The following is a 16,375-nucleotide window of genomic DNA, read 5'->3' as shown; positions in this document are numbered from 1 at the left end:
AAAATATGTACCTTGACTCCGTGAATGGTTTGCAGTGCTTGGGGATCAGCGTCCTGGCCTCGTAGCTCGCTTTTGAAGCATACTCATTTGACTCGCGCTGTTCGTTTTTTTTTATTTCTCCCTTACCGAAAAAAATGCCAAGAAAGCGAAATCAACTGTTGCTGTAGGTTAAATTTCCTTTATCGGATCCACCAGCAGCATTCAGTCATTCAGACAGTCAGGTAGGTTATAAAACTACGATACAAAAAAACACGATTTACTTTCCTTTCCTTTCGAGTAGCAAATAAACAATAAAGCAATTAAATCATGTATATTTTAAAGCAACATTCACGATCCTAACTTCCCACAAACCAACTACAATACCCATAAATCACTGCATCGCGGACGGATGGTCATGTGACCGTGCTGAGTCTAAACATTTGTAAACTCAACTAGTTCAGCGAACACAAAGACAGCGATATTAAACAGCTCAAAACAACAAAAAACAACGCGTGCTCACAGTAATAATAACAAGAGTCAAACTTTTCACGACCAGAACGGAATCAGGACCAAAATGCGAAGCTTTAACCACAAGTTTATTTAATAGAAAGATGAAGGGCAGGGCCGCAATCCGGTGCTCGCTGGACGTGGGAAGGAAGTTGTCCTCGCAATCGGATCTAGCTCCAAATACGGAAGTGGATCTTCTATAGCAGGAGATGGGGGGTGTCAGGGATAGAAAAACAGATGGATAGCCGGGACAGGAGAGCAAAAACGTGGTCGGGATAAAAACATGTCGTAAGCCGGGACAGGAGAGCAGACATGGTCGAGATCAAAAACAGGTCGTAGCCAGAGACAAACGGGGAGATCAGGAACGGACAGGTGGAAAAACGGGTGAAAAAAAACGGGACAGGCGGGAGTCAGGGTCAAAATGCTTGCCTTGTAACAACAGAGGTTCGCTGACGGACTGACAACCGGAGAGTAACAGGACTGGGCTTAAAAAAGGACATGGAACCGATCAGGTAGCCCGCAGCGGCTGACGCCAAATGAGTAGGCACAGGTGATCTAAATCAGTAATCATGACACAACTGGACCAAAATGAAGGAGGACTTACTAACGCACGATAAAGTTTTAAGTTCTCTTGACTTGAGCTCCAATGTACATTAATGTGCGCGCTCCCGTTTTATATTCTCGAAGCGCAGTTGTTTCGTATTCCAGTGGAAAAAAAAGACTCCAGTTTCCACTTGTCCTGGAAGCGGCGACCCTCACATTCAACTTTCCTTGTTTTTGTTTACGGTTGTCATGTTATCTGGTGAAATTGTGTCATTTTTTTGAACAAATTTGTTTTACACATTACTGATAGGCTTAGTATGATTCATTTTATAACACAGGCCGTGGGCTGGTCAATATTAGATCATGGGCCGTATGTGACTCGCGGCTGGACTTTGGACAAGCCTGGTTTAGTCTAAACTTGACTCTAACGAGGACAAGCCCGACAAAAACCGAATGGATGATATTCTTTGGACGGAGTCGAAAACCTAGCAACCGACAGACTATTGTCCAACTGCAGGGTATAAAAAAGAACCGAGTATTCAAAGAACATGCCCAAGTAAAGCTAGCCCGATGGATCCCCCCTTCCGCTTCCCCTTCCTCTTCCCCTTTCCCCTAAACTTGGCCGCCCTCCGCAGAAGGTTCACAGGACCCCAAGCTATTCTCATGCAAAATACTCTGTGTCCTTCCATCTCCATTTTTTTTTTTATGGAAACACAAATACATGTTTATTAATGACCACCGCCGTGAATCTACTATCTTTGTCTGTTTGCCAGTCACGTTGTCATGGTAACCGCCTATAAATGGCAGTCGCCGTGTAAAAAAAGTCTACCTGATGAATACATGCCAACTTCCCGTAATCTTGTCGGTGAAAAAACAATTTTGCGAGGCACGTTCCCTCCGATTTCGGATCCTGTCTTTGCTTTCATGGTAAATTAGCCACGCTACTTCCTTGGTATCTTTTCTTGGTGGCGGAGCTTGTTGTTGCTGTTATTCTCATAGAAATTGTAAAAATTCCAATTTACCGATATTTGATCAGCAACATTATTTTCCTTATGATAGAAATTAATAGCAATATAATATTCCTGTAAATTTACAGTACAAGTGGTATCTGTACTTAATTAATATCACTATCTGGGAATCTTGTCAGTCGTCCTTGTCATGAGTTCGGATTTGACTCAGCTTTGCCCGCTCATTTGGCGGCACCCGCCGCGGGTTCTGATTGGCTCCCTGTCACTATTTTAACTCAGTCCCGTCAATCCCCTTTTGTCAGTCCGTCTGCGAACCTCAGTTAACACTAGGTAAGGCTTTTTCGACCCTGACTCCCATCTGTTTTTTGCTGCCGTCTGTCCCCCGGCTTCGACCCGTTTTTTATCCTGACCACGTCTACTCTCCCGTCCCGGCTTTCGATCTTTTTTTGTCCCTGACCACGTCTACTCTCCTTTCCTGGCTTACGACCCCGACCACGTTTTTGCTCTCCTGTCCCGGCAACTGACCCGTTTTCCGTTCCTGACACCGCCATCGCTCGCCACAGAAGATCTACTTTCGTGTTTGGATCTCAAACTGAGTACGAGAGCGACTTGCCTCCCGCGCCTAGTGAACGCCGGATCGTGGGCGCAGCCCTTCCTCTTTCCTTTAATAAAACTTATGAGAAACGTAACGCATTTGCTTCCTGTCTCCGTTCTGGTCTTGACAGTCCTACTGGTATCAGTGTAAGAAGATATTACCTTGTATTATAACCAAAGACAATACATACTTTGTATATCCTTGTTAAAACTGTTCACTCCTACCAAATTCTTATATCAAAATTACAAGTGGTATCAATACTCAATCCTACTGGTATCAGTGTAAAAAAAATATAACCTTGTATTATAACCAAAAACAATACATACTTTGCGTATCCTTGTTAGAACTGTTCACTCCTGACGAATTCTTGTATCGAAATTACACGTGTACTTAGATAGTATCACTATTGGTAAATCTTTGTGAGTACTCATACTGGTATCAGTGTAAAAAATATCATATTATAACAAAAAATAATACATACTTTGTGTATTCGTGTTAGGACCGTTCATTCCTGCCGAAATTACAAGTGGTATTAGTACTTAATTAGTATCTCTATTGGTGAATCTTTGTGAGTACTCCTACTGGTATCAGTGTAAAAAAATATTATATTGTAACGAAAAACAATACATACTTTGTGTATCCTTGTTAGAACTGTTCAATCCTGCCGAAATCTTGTATCGAAATTACAAGTGTACTTAAATAGTATCACTATTGGTGAATCTTTGTGAGTACTTGTACTGTTATGAGTGTAAGAAAATGTTATCTTATAACCAAAAACAATACATACTTTGAATGAATGAATGAATGAAAACTTTATTCAAACATTAAAATAAAAAAACAGAACAAAAACAATAAATCAACAACAAAATAATGTTACATAATATGTTCGAAAAGGGGTTTTAAGAAGCAAATGCTTATATCCCCTACCCCTTCATCTTCCCTATTAAATACACCGATGATACAACAACAATAGTAATAATATTAAGAATAACAGTTATGATATAGCAATAGCAACAATAACACAAAGTTAACTATAGTTCTAGATGCACTATTCCCAATCTCTCGTATCACTCATACCCCATTTTTTCTTCATCTCTGTGTTCTGCCAGTAATGTTTTTTTGTATTTAAATTTTGAATAGTTGGACATTGTTTGATCTTGTCTTGTAAATTGTTCCAAAGTTTGACTCCACACACAGACACACACATACGTTTCCTGGTGGTTCTCACCTTTGGGATTATGAATTTACTACAGCCGCTTAAGTTACAATTTCCCTCTTTCCGAAAGAATAATTTATAGATGTTTTCTGGCACTATGTTTTTGTTGACCTTAAATAGCAGTTGTGCAGTTATTTTTTATTATTAAATCATCCAATTTTAATAATTTGCACAGCAGAATAAAATATTAGTATGATCTCGATATCCTACCCTGTGTATGGTTCTAATTGCACGTTTTTGGATGATAAAAAGGGGCTGTAGTGAACTTTTGTAATTATTGCCCCAGATCTCTGCACAATATGTTAAGTATGGCAGAACTAGAGAACAAAATAATAAATACAATGCATTATAGTTTAAAATGAATTTGGCTTCATACTTTGTGTATTCTTTTTTCTAAGAATGTCTGCAATACGCACCGATAACGATATTAATTATCATTACCATGGCCACTTTTACTCAAAGTTATCAGATTAAAACAAACCCAACCTAAAAAATTACAAATATTACTTCATGTGTGTCGTAGCCACCAGATCACACTCAGTCATTGTAGTCACTCCTGGCAGAGGATAAAGAATATGAGCATTGTTTCACTCATTTTTTAGAAGAAGAATCTGTCATGCTGTTGCCATCCGGTTTCGGAGCCTCCAGCCTACGTAATAAACGTGATTAATGCGGCAGTGAAGGCGGCGGTGCTGATGTATTGGATGAGAGTGTAAATATTAAAGTATGAGCGCGTGCACGTGCCAAGCGACTCTGGACGGTGTCCAGTCGCAGTCACATTGATGGGCGACTCAGGACTGGAGCCACTCTGCACCAGACAGCTTCCATAAATTCAGCAGGCGTTCAAACACCTTGAGAGGCGTTTTATACAACATAAACTGTCCTGTAAAGGCCTTCCCTGTAAACAACCCTTTATAGTTGGAGAAGAAATATCAAATTAGAGGTTAAAAACCCTACTTTGAAAGCCTAACTCTGTTTTTTAATCCTACTTTAAAAATCCAGCCACTAATTTAGAACTCTTTGTATTGCAACTCTTAACTCAAATATATTTCAAAACCCTACCCAAAACACAAACCCTACTTCAAAACCTTCAACCGAAACATTACCTCTTGTTAAAAACTCATGTATAGAGTTGAAACCCTACCGTGAAAACTGAGTCCCTTCTTTAAAACCCAACTTTAAACTGAACTACCTTAAAACCGTAATCTTAAAATAAACCCCAAAATTCAGGACACTAACCCATATTTTAAACTCTAGCTGAAGTTTTTGAGTTGGAAATACTTAACTTTAGTTTAAAACCTGAATTGTAATTTAAAGACCCTCCCTTGCTCTTGTTTAAAAACCTGAATTTTGAAAACCAGATGTAATTTACAACCTTGATCAAGTTTAAACCCCCTTCATTATTAACAATACAATTTTAAACCTTATTCCTGGCCCCAGTTTGATATTTTAATAAAATCCTTAAATGTAAAACACTCATGTGAAACCTTTTAAACTCAAACTCTAGTTTAAAACCTTAAACCGAGACCCTAATTAAAAACCCTCCCATGGAAGTCTATTTTCAAACCCAATGTTAAATCCCTAAACATTTCTCAGAACATACATTAACTTCTTGGCCTTAATATAAAACCTAAACTGTAATTTAAAAACCCTACTTTGACACCTATCAAAACTTGATTTAAAATACTAACTTTTACTGGCTAGTTTAAAGCCTTCCTTTTAAAACACTAGTTTCAAAGTACAATTTAGAACCTTAACTAATTTCGAAACCCTACTTGTTACTCCTAACCCCAGGTTAATATGTTGCAAAAACACTTACCGCTAAAAACCCTATTTAAACTGTTTAAAGCATAACTTTGGTTAAAACGCAATTAATACAAAATAGAGTTAAATTAAAACCGACATAGTTTGAAGCCTTATTTAGAAACACTAGTTTCAAAGTACAATTTGAAACCTTAACTAGTTCGAAACCCTATTCTTCAACCTGACACCAGTTTGAAATGTTACTAAAACCCTTGCCTCTAAAAACCTTGTTGAAACTCTTTAAAGTGTAACTTTGGTTAAATCCCTACTTTTACCCAATACACTCAATTTAGATTACGGCATAGGTGAAAGCGTTATTTTGAATCACCCAGTTTCGAATTACAATTTGAAACCTTAACTAGTTCAAAACCCTATTTGTCAAGCCTGACCCCAGTTTGAAATGTTACTAAAATCCTCTTGAAATATTGTTGAAACTTTTTGGGTGTAACTTTGGTTAAAACCCTACTTATAGAAAATAGAGGTAAATTAAAACCAAACATAGTTTAAAGCCTAATTTAGAGACATTAGTTTCAAAGTACATTTTGAAACCTTAGATAGTTCGAAACCCTATTTGTCAATCCAGACCCCAGTTTGATATGTTACTAAAACCGTTACCCCTAAAAACCTTATTTAAACTCTTAACTCTGGTTAAAGCCCAACTCATACAGAATGGAGTACAACCTGGCATAGTTTAAAGACTCATTTGGAACACTAGTTTTAAAGTATAATTTGAAACCTTAACTAGTTCGAATTCCTGACCCCCCATTTTACAATTGTTTGTAAAATCCTTGCCTCTTAAACTCTCATTGAAACTGTTTAAACGCCAACTCAGATTAGAACCCTTAACCTGAGACTCAATTAAAATCCAACCTTGAAACATAACCGATTTACCCGTTTACTATTTATTTGAACCACTAATTCTACTTCAAAACCCAACTCCAAAACCGTAGCTGTAGATTAAAACCATCCCCTGTGTTAAAAACCCTACCCGGAAACCTGAAGTGACACATTCCGACAGTTCGACCTCTTACCCTTCACTCTAAAAACCGTGACTCAACATCCAAACTCAAAGCTCAACATATACGTGCTAAAGTGCTAAGGGGACGTTTTCTGGCTGTACTATCGCTTCGACCTGTTAATTTTACAAGATCTAGCCCATATGTCCACTTATCGCTTGGCAGCGTCGTTCTAAGCTATGGGGTCACTGCATTACCGAGCCACTTCCATTAGAGGGAGCAGGCACTCAATCAAAATGGCCACGACGCAAAGAATAAAAAGGTGAAGGAATCGAACCGGGTGTCTTTACTCGAGCTGTGCTAGTTTTCAAACTCATCAGGACGTGGGGAGCAAAAATTTTGTCTTTATAATATGAGTCCGAATGGTTGTGGGTCATAGAGCATCAACCGCATTGAGGCGCGAAAGCATTGCTTGGCCTAAGCGAGTGGAATATCTTTCTGGGAAAGACTGCTCACTCATCAAAACCAAAGGTTTTGAGACATACTTTTGACATTTTTCACATCAAAGGTAATATACCTGACTGACTGTGGAAGATGGCGTTGTTATTTAATGTCGTTATGGCCTGGGGAAGTGGAATATCTTTCTGGGAAAGCTACTGAGTCAGCAAAATAAAAAATGATGAGTCAGCTATGTTTGGGCAGTTTTTACATCTGTGGTAACCTACTTGACTGCCTGTAGAATATGCTGTTGATAGTGAATGCCGTTCTGGCCTGGAAGAGGGAATGTCATTTCTGGAGAAAACTGCTAAGTCAGCCAAGCCAAAAATACTTTTACCTTAAGAGTGACCCACCTGATTGCTTGTGAAAGATTGTGATCCTGGCCAAACCCGTTCTGGCCGGGAAGAGTTGAATGGATTTCTGGGAAAGCTACTGAGTCAGCAAAATAAAAAATGATGAGTCAGCTATTTTTGGGCAGTTTTTACATCCGTGGTAACCTAATGACTGCCTGTAAAATATGCTGTTGATAGTGAATGCCGTTCTGGCCTGGAAGAGGGAATGTCATTTCTGGAGAAAACTGCTAAGTCAGCCAAACCAAAAATACTTTTACCTTAAGAGTGACCCACCTGATTGCTTGTGAAAGATTGTGATCCTGGCCAAACCCGTTCTGGCCGGGAAGAGTTGAATGGATTTCTGGGAAAGCTACTGAGTCAGCAAAATAAAAAATGATGAGTCAGCTATTTTTGGGCAGTTTTTACATCCGTGGTAACCTACTTGACTGCCTGTAGAATATGCTGTTGATAGTGAATGCCGTTCTGGCCTGGAAGAGGGAATGTCATTTCTGGAGAAAACTGCTAAGTCAGCCAAACCAAAAATGCTTTTACCTCAAGAGTGACCCACCTGATTGCTTGTGAAAGATTGTGATCCTGGCCAAACCCGTTCTGGCCGGGAGGAGTTGAATGGATTTCTGGGAAAGCTGCTGTGTCAGCAAAACAAAAAATGTGAAGTCAGCTTTTTTGGCAGTTTTCACATTTGGGGTAACCTACTTGACTGTCTGAAAAAGATGGGGTTGATAGTCTGTGTTATGCTGGTTTGGGAGGGTGGAATGTTTTTTCTGGGGGGAAGATGCAGAGTCAGCAAAACCAAAAGAGATGAGTCAGCTTTTTTCACTTTTCACATCCAGGGTAATCTACTTGACTGCTTGTAAAAGATGATTTCCATATGAAATGCAGTTCTGGCTTTGGAGAGTGAAATGTCTAGGGAAAAATGCCAAGTCAACAAAATCAAAGGTTTTGAGTCATCTTTTTGGGGGCATTTTTCACATCTAGGGTAATATATCTGGCTAGCCGTTAAAGATGGTGTTTGTATTCAATGTCGTTCTGGCCCGGGAGAGTTGAATGTCTTTCTGGGAAAAAAATGCTGTGTCAACAGAACCATAAGTGCTGAGTCACCTATTTGGGCATTTTTCACATCTAGGGTAACATACCTGCCTGTGAAAAATGGTGGTCATATCTAAACTCCTTCCTTCTTTTTTGGGCACACACACACACAAACAGACAAAAGTACAAATTGATATTTATACTTTGGTTAGAAATGAAAACATTATATCCACCCTTGATTTGCTCAAAGGTGGTATTAATTCTGTCTGTGCAATAAAAAAATCCTTAATTAGTTTAGCAGAGTAGCTGGCTCGTCTTGGATTATTAAAATGTGTCACTGATGTGTTGTTACTTCCGCATAGGTTTTCCAGCATATTAGTTTTATTTTTTAACTATACCAGTATCTCTTTGATACGTTCATTATTCATTTAGTTGTTTAAGTGCACATATGTTCATTCACGTATTTGAATAAAGTATTTACATGCTGTATTCACAAGATGTTTAAATGTATCCTTTCATAGCAGTACTTTCCCAGCAATAGTCTTCCGATTAGTCAGCCCTTATCTTATCATACAACCTTCAAAATGCAGCTGATCTTGAAGAAGAGTTCCCTTCTTTGGCTGTTTAAATTTCATGTTGCATCTTGCCAATCCACACCCTTTTTCTATAAAAACTGTAGTCAGCCATTTTTCGATAACTTTTGTGGGAGAACACTCTCGTGATGAACCCGCCCACAGTATATTCTGTTTTATTTCATTTTGAAACTTTGGAATAAAAGTCCTCGACTGAACTGCTTATAATACTTGTGTCAATTACTCGATCCAAATCACAGAAGTTGAACACCTGGCGAGATACGGATTGTCTACGCCAACACTAGCTAGCTTGTATAACACGATACATATAATGAAAGTAAATTGACTCATTCTTATTCATTTTTATCTTGTCCACGGATTTTTTTTTCTTTTTGTGTGGACCGGTACCAATACGACCCACGGCCTGGTACAGGCACGCCCCCCGGTGATTACTGACCACTGCTATAACGATTTGGTAATGATCGGAAAGCCAAGCAGCTTGTCCGAGCAGCGTACATTCATAGCCAGACTGTCCAAATGCGAAGTGAACTATGACACTGTGTGCATCCTAATCACCTCCTGCCCTTCTTTTATTCTCTCGTTTTTCCCTCGTTTAGTGTAAAACCCCCATTGTCCACTTTGCGGGGGCGAAAGGCTCCAAAGTGAATTATTCATGCTACATTTGAATACATGCAAATGACGGGGAGCCCCTTTCATCTCCTTGGCAGCGGTCCAGGTTACCCATGGCAACCGCATCTCTGCATCCCTCCGCCTCCGTCTCCACCCTCGCTCAATCACTCGGCCTGTGACCACCATACAGCAAGCGCCCTGTGCAGTATTGGGCGGGTTACTGAAGAAAGGACGTAGTTATAGTTACTAGTTACTTTATCTAAAATTAATTCCCTTCCTTGCAGATTACTCACACCCAGTAGTAGCATGTTACCCTAAAACAGGGGTCTCCAACCCTTTTCAAGCTGAGAACAACTATTTGCTACTAATTAGCGTAAAGGGCAGCCAGTTTGATATGTATTTCTAATATAGCAGCTAAGCTAGACGGCTTGCCAAATAGCTAAAAGGAAGCTAGATAGCTAGCTAAAAGAGTAAAGAGCCATCTAAATAGCCAGGTAAAAAGCTTAAAAAAGGCCAGACAGCTAGCTAGAAATGAGGCCAAATTTATTCTTAAAACTGGCAAAAAGTAAAATGTTAGCTAGATAGCATGCAACAAAATGAAAAAGTGTAAACCTATTGTGCATGAGGTATATCAGCTTTCATTAAAAATGGATATTTTCAATACAAATTACAAGTTCAAACTAATGTCGGTAACTTTTAGCGAAAGAACAAAGTTCAGCCTGATGTCAAGAAACTATGGGACCAAGGTGCAAGCGAAAAACTGAAGTTGTGGTTTCCTGTTGACCTATACAACACCTAAATACGAACAAACTGAAACTTTGAGGAATTGGCTGATAACACAAAAATGTGCGAACGGTGGCAAGCAGGAAACTGTTCCGGTTTCCTGTTGACCTATACAACGCCTCAAAAAAGGTATAAAATATTGCTTCAAAATGTCATAGATTGTCTCAGGAATATATTCTGCCAATAAAAAATCTGTGTGAATTTCCCTACAGGGATGAATAAAGTATCTATCTATCTATCTATCTATCTATCCATCTATCTTTTCGAGAACCAGTTCATCTCTAGCCTCTTAATTTACCAATATTCTCCTCACCTGTAATTCAACAAACACGCGAAAGACGAGATAAGAATCCACGATCCTTCTTCAAAAGCTAGCTAAACAGCTTGCTGAATAGCTAAACATAAAGGTAGATAGCTAGCTACAAAGCTATCTCATTATCACATTATTTTCATGGTGCCAGAAACACTGATTTACATAGTGCATTCTGATACTGTATCTCTACTTTTTCACCTGTGCGTCAATGACCTCTCGCTTTAATATTTCTACATACGTAAAAGAGTATTTTGTTGAAAGGCTTTCAGTCTTCTGTTTCTGTCTTTCGCAACGTTATTGACGCAAAGGTGAAGACATGGAGAAACCCTTTAACTTATCAGAATGCACTATGCAAATCAGTGTTTCTGGCACAGTGATTAAAAATAGTGTGATAAAGCTCTAATGTTTTTTAGTACATCATCTGAACCGCTGGTGGTGTAGTGTTAAGTGTTGGCGCCCTCACCACTACAAGTTCGAATCCCGTTAGATACAATGTATTACAATTTCGGCCAGCTCAAATACGGAACTTTACCATAAAACCTTGTGTACTAACGCACACCTATAATTACTGTATGAATTTCCAATCGTAGACACCATATTCTTCGGTATTTAAGACGCACCGGGTTAAAGGCCCAATTTTAAATTTCTGTCTTATTTGTACAGTCCAGAAAATACGATAACTATCTCGCTACATTACATAGTGTATTGCAAAAATTATTTGCAATTAAAAAGACCAAAATGTAGCACTTTTTTACCGTAAATTCTATGCTCACGTTTTCTGCATTGATTTCCCGTTGGTGTTTGTTTCTATATAAGCCACGCCCCCATCCACATGCGCTGCCTACCATTCACTACTGGTGACATACAACCAAATACGCACATAAATACTTAACCCTTGATTTCAGTGTTTTATTTTATAGTTGTAAATGTGGCTTGGAGGTGAGTATATACATGAGGGAAAATATCTGTATGAGGTGAAATTTATGGTCCCCGTACCATAACTGTATTTTGTTGTACTTTTTAGGTACATACCATATAATCATGCTCACCCATCGGCAATGGCAGATTTTATTATTAACGCATTACAGTATTCGTTACCAATAAAAGCAATCGCGTTTCAGGAATATGTTTCTTTGGCTTAGATGTGAGCATATACTAGAGGGAGAATATCTTTACGATGTGAAATTTATAGTCCTGTACTCTGTGTTTTAGAAGGCCCCACCGTAACTGTATTTTGTCGTACTTTTTATGTACATACCGTATAAACGTGCCTATCCATTGGCAATGGCAGATTCAGGGTTGTATGTGACAATGTGAGTGATGCAGAATTATACAGCAGTCATAAAAACATCACAGTTTATTACTTGCATTTAATGAGTAACGCAGTAACTCTCTATGTTTTAACGACAGCAGAATTACTCAATTTTATCAATAACGCGTTACTCTATTCGTTACTGATAAAGCAATTGCGCTCCAGGAACATTCCTTTGGCTTAGATGTGAGTATATACTGTAGGTAGAATGTATGCATGAGGGGAAATTCACGTTCCCGTACTCTGTGTTTTTGAAGGCACAACCATAGCTGTATTTTGTTGTACTTTTTAAGTACATACTGTATAGACATGCCCATCCATTGGCAATGGCAGATTCAGGGTTTTATGTGATAATGTGAGTAAATACGGTAGGGAGAATATCTGAATATCATTATGGAGAAATGATGCGTCCAGGTAATCTGTGCTTGAAACGGTAGTACCATAACTGTATTTAGTTGTACTTTGGAGGTAGTAATAAAAATTCACCCTTTTCGTGTTGTATTCGGCAACTGCTTGCGGATTGAGTGTCGTGTAGTACGTTAAAGACAAGAAGGAACCGTAGTATATCACGATGGTTGAGTTACAAAATTGTATTTACGCTACTCGTTACTCCCAACACCGTCCCCGTGCTATTGTCTCGCTCGTCGCAACAGCGGATCCCTGTCGGTTGGCAGGACATCCAATAATTCACAGTCAAGGTCACAGGGATGAGGGATGGAGGACGGACGGATGCTGCTCGTCATCCATCCATCCTTGCCCACGATTGCTCAGCGTCCCTGGGAAATTAAAGTCATTAGGATTTTCATTTTAATGTTCTGGATGGATGGACTGATGGATGACTTCTTCGAAAGGAAGTTGAATGTTTGGGTTTAGTGGATGTGGGGTCAAGTTTAGGCCATTAGGTGATGAATATAGCCTAAAATCACCCAAAACACTAGTTATTTTGCTGCCACCTACAGGAGAAAAAGTCTCGTATTATTTTTAGTTATATATTTTATTGAATTGAATTGTCAAGTCATGTTTATTTGTGACGCCCTTAATCACAGGGAGTCTCAAAGGGCAGCACAGACTATTGCAAACTACAGACTATTATGACACCATCCCCTGATCTAAACCCAACATGATGGCAAGGAAAAACTCAAAAACCTCAACATGAGGTAAATGAATTGTCTCTGTCATTGACATTAAGGTGGTGAAACATCGTATGCAACGAGGTTAGAAATGACACTCGGTGTAGAACACGTAATAAGGACTTAAAGAGAAAAAGAAGACAAATTAGGATAAATAGGCAGAATATCCATGGAGTCGTCTTATTTAAGCAACTACAGGAGGTGAGTCCTCGCTTTACTACGGGGTTGTGCATTACAACGGGTTTGTGATTCGCATTTATACGTAGATAAGATCATGGACATCGAAAACAATTATATTCCAATGGAAAAACTTTTAAATAATACTACAATATTTTTATAAATATTAAAGTGCTTCACAAGGTGACGAGACAATTCTTCAAGTTACGACGTTTTTAGTGATTAAGACTCGTACATAGATGAGATCATTGGTATTAAAAAAATAATGATTATTTGCGTGGAAAACATGCTAATATCGCTTTAAATCAATACTAGAGTGCTTCATGAGTCCCTGCTTTATGATAGAGTCGATATTAAGATTTGTACGTAGAAGAGATCGTTGATGTAACAAATCATAACTATTTGCGTGGAAAATCTGAAAGTAATGCTATAAAAATGATTCATAACAAATATTTTGTATACATATATATCTGTATACATATATATTATACATATACAATACTAGGAATACATGGGTATTGGGGCAGCACTGCGGCGCAGTGGTTAGCGCATGTGTGGCACTGTTCCAAGCTACTGTGCGGAGTTTGTATGTTCTCCTCGTGCTTGCGTGGGTTTCCTCCGGGCACGCCGGTTTCCTCCCACATTCCAAAGACATGCATTTTCAGGTGGATTGGCCGGTCCAAATTGTCCCTAGGTGTGAATGAACAAGCACGTTATCTGTCCCTGTGTGCCCTGCGATCGGCTGGCAACCAGTTCAGGGTGTCCCCTGCCCACTGCCCGATGATTGCTGGGATGGGCTCCAGCACCCCCGCGACCCTACTGAGGATAAGCGGTCCAGATAATGAGATGAAATTAAGTATTGTGGCAACCGCTGTTTGTAACTTTTGTACTGTCGTAGTTTGAGCCGTCGTAAAACGAGGTTACCTTTACAGTATATCATATTTCTTAATACGTGTTACTACTACTGTGATTATTCAATACTAGTCAAATGGCTAAGCAATCTTTGTATTTTATTTATTATATGTTTTTAAATTATTGCGGTAACGTTCTCGCTTTACGGCGGGTTTGCGATTAGTATTTGTACGTAGATAATTCAGATGGAAAAAACGATATTTTTGCGTGGAAAACATGAAGTGCCTTATGGGGAGGTATTGTGGCACACGGCGTTCATAACTTTGGAGTCCAAAGTTTGGACTGTCGTAAAACGAGGTCCAAAGTTATGAACGCCTTGAAATCATGATTAATAATACGTGTAGCAATAGATTTGCGTTGTGGCGATTCAGTAATAGTAAAAAAGACATTCAGGATAACACAATCTTTATATTCTATTTTATATCCTTTTCAGACCGTGTACGGTACATTAATATTGACACAGGGCGCCCTCGAGTGGACAGATGAGGAACGACAACAACATCCCTAACGGGAGAACTGTACAATATAGAAATTAAATGAAATGTCATAGCCATCTTTATAATTCATCAATAGATTTCTATTTTTTTCTAATGATTGAATGTCGAGCCTCAATTTTCACATCTGAAACACAAATAACGTAAATAATGAGGCATTGGTGTTTTTTTTTTTTTTTTTTCTTCTAAAAAAATATTTCGCCCTAGCGCAAAGCACGATCTCAATCCCCGTGATTTGTACTGAAATCAAAATTAACCAAGGCAAAATTTTGTGATGATAAAATTGTGCAAACACCAAAAACACGTTAGTTGTCAGGACCGGCCCAAGCCTTCATGGGGCCCTAAGGAAAAACTTGATTTGGGGCCCCTTATTAATTGATCATTTGAATACCTACTCGAACTCCTTCCATGTTCTACTCCAGGGGTAGGCAACTATTTGGAGTCGGGGGCCGCATGTCACATGTTATAATTGATAAGTTTCATCCAATTGGTTTTGAAACAAATAGCAGAAATAATAGATTAGGTCCCTGTTTTAAGCGCTTCATTTGTTATTTAGTTTTAAAGTATTACTGTAGTACTGAAAGTCGGATTTTTATCGAAGTTCTGTCGTTTTTTTGTGGTGTTAGTGCAGTTTTATTTTTCTACTTTTGAAGTCATTTTCATGTAGTATTTCCACAGTAGTATAATTTAATATTTCTGTTGTACTTTTGTTGTATTTCAAAAGTCGATTTTTGTTGTAAATCTGTAGTCGATTCTTAGTATTTTTGTATTTTATGATGATAGTATTTTTGTACTATTACTGTAGTATTATTTTTTGAGTGTTTTTGTACTATTTCTATGGTATATTGCAGTATTTCCATATACGAATATTTGTTGTAAATCTGTAGTATTTCTGTAGAATTTTTGGAGTACAGTGTTAAGGCAGTTTTATTTTTGAAGTCATTTTTATGTAGTATTTACATAGTAGTATTTTTTTAGTATTTCTGTAGTACTTTTGTTGTATTTCGAAAGTAGATTTTTGTTGTAAATCTGTAGTCGATTCTTAGTATTTTTGTATTATTACAGTAGTTTTATGGTGATAGTATTTTTGTACTATTACTGTAGTATTATTTTTTTCGAATTTTTGTACTATTACCGTAGTATTATTTTTGGAGTGGTTTTGTACTATTTCTATGGTATATTGCAGTATTTCCATATACGAATATTTGTTGTAAATCTGTAGTATTTCTGTAGTATTTTTGTAGTAGAGTGTTAAAGTAGTTTTATTTTTTTCTACTATTTTTGAAGTCATTTTCATGTAGTATTTCCATAGTAGTATATTTTTTAGTATTTCTGTGGTAGTTTTGTTGTATTTCGAAAGTAGATTTTTGTTGTAAATCTGTAGTCAATTCTTAGTATTTTTGTATTATTACAGTAGTTTTATGATAGTATTTTTGTACGATTACTGTAGTATTATTTTTGGAATAATTTTGTACTATATCTATGGTATATTGCAGTATTTCCATATAAATCTATAGTATTTCTGTAGTATTTTTGTAGTCCAGTGTTACTGTAGTTTTATTTTTGTAGTATTTTTGTGATATTTCCATAAGAAAGTTTTTGTAGTAT

Source organism: Urocampus carinirostris, chromosome 12 (genome assembly GCF_059441175.1).
Source record: "Urocampus carinirostris isolate Australia breed hairy pipefish chromosome 12, RoL_Ucar_1.0, whole genome shotgun sequence".
NCBI lineage: Eukaryota > Metazoa > Chordata > Actinopteri > Syngnathiformes > Syngnathidae > Urocampus > Urocampus carinirostris.
This window is presented reverse-complemented; position numbering follows the sequence as displayed.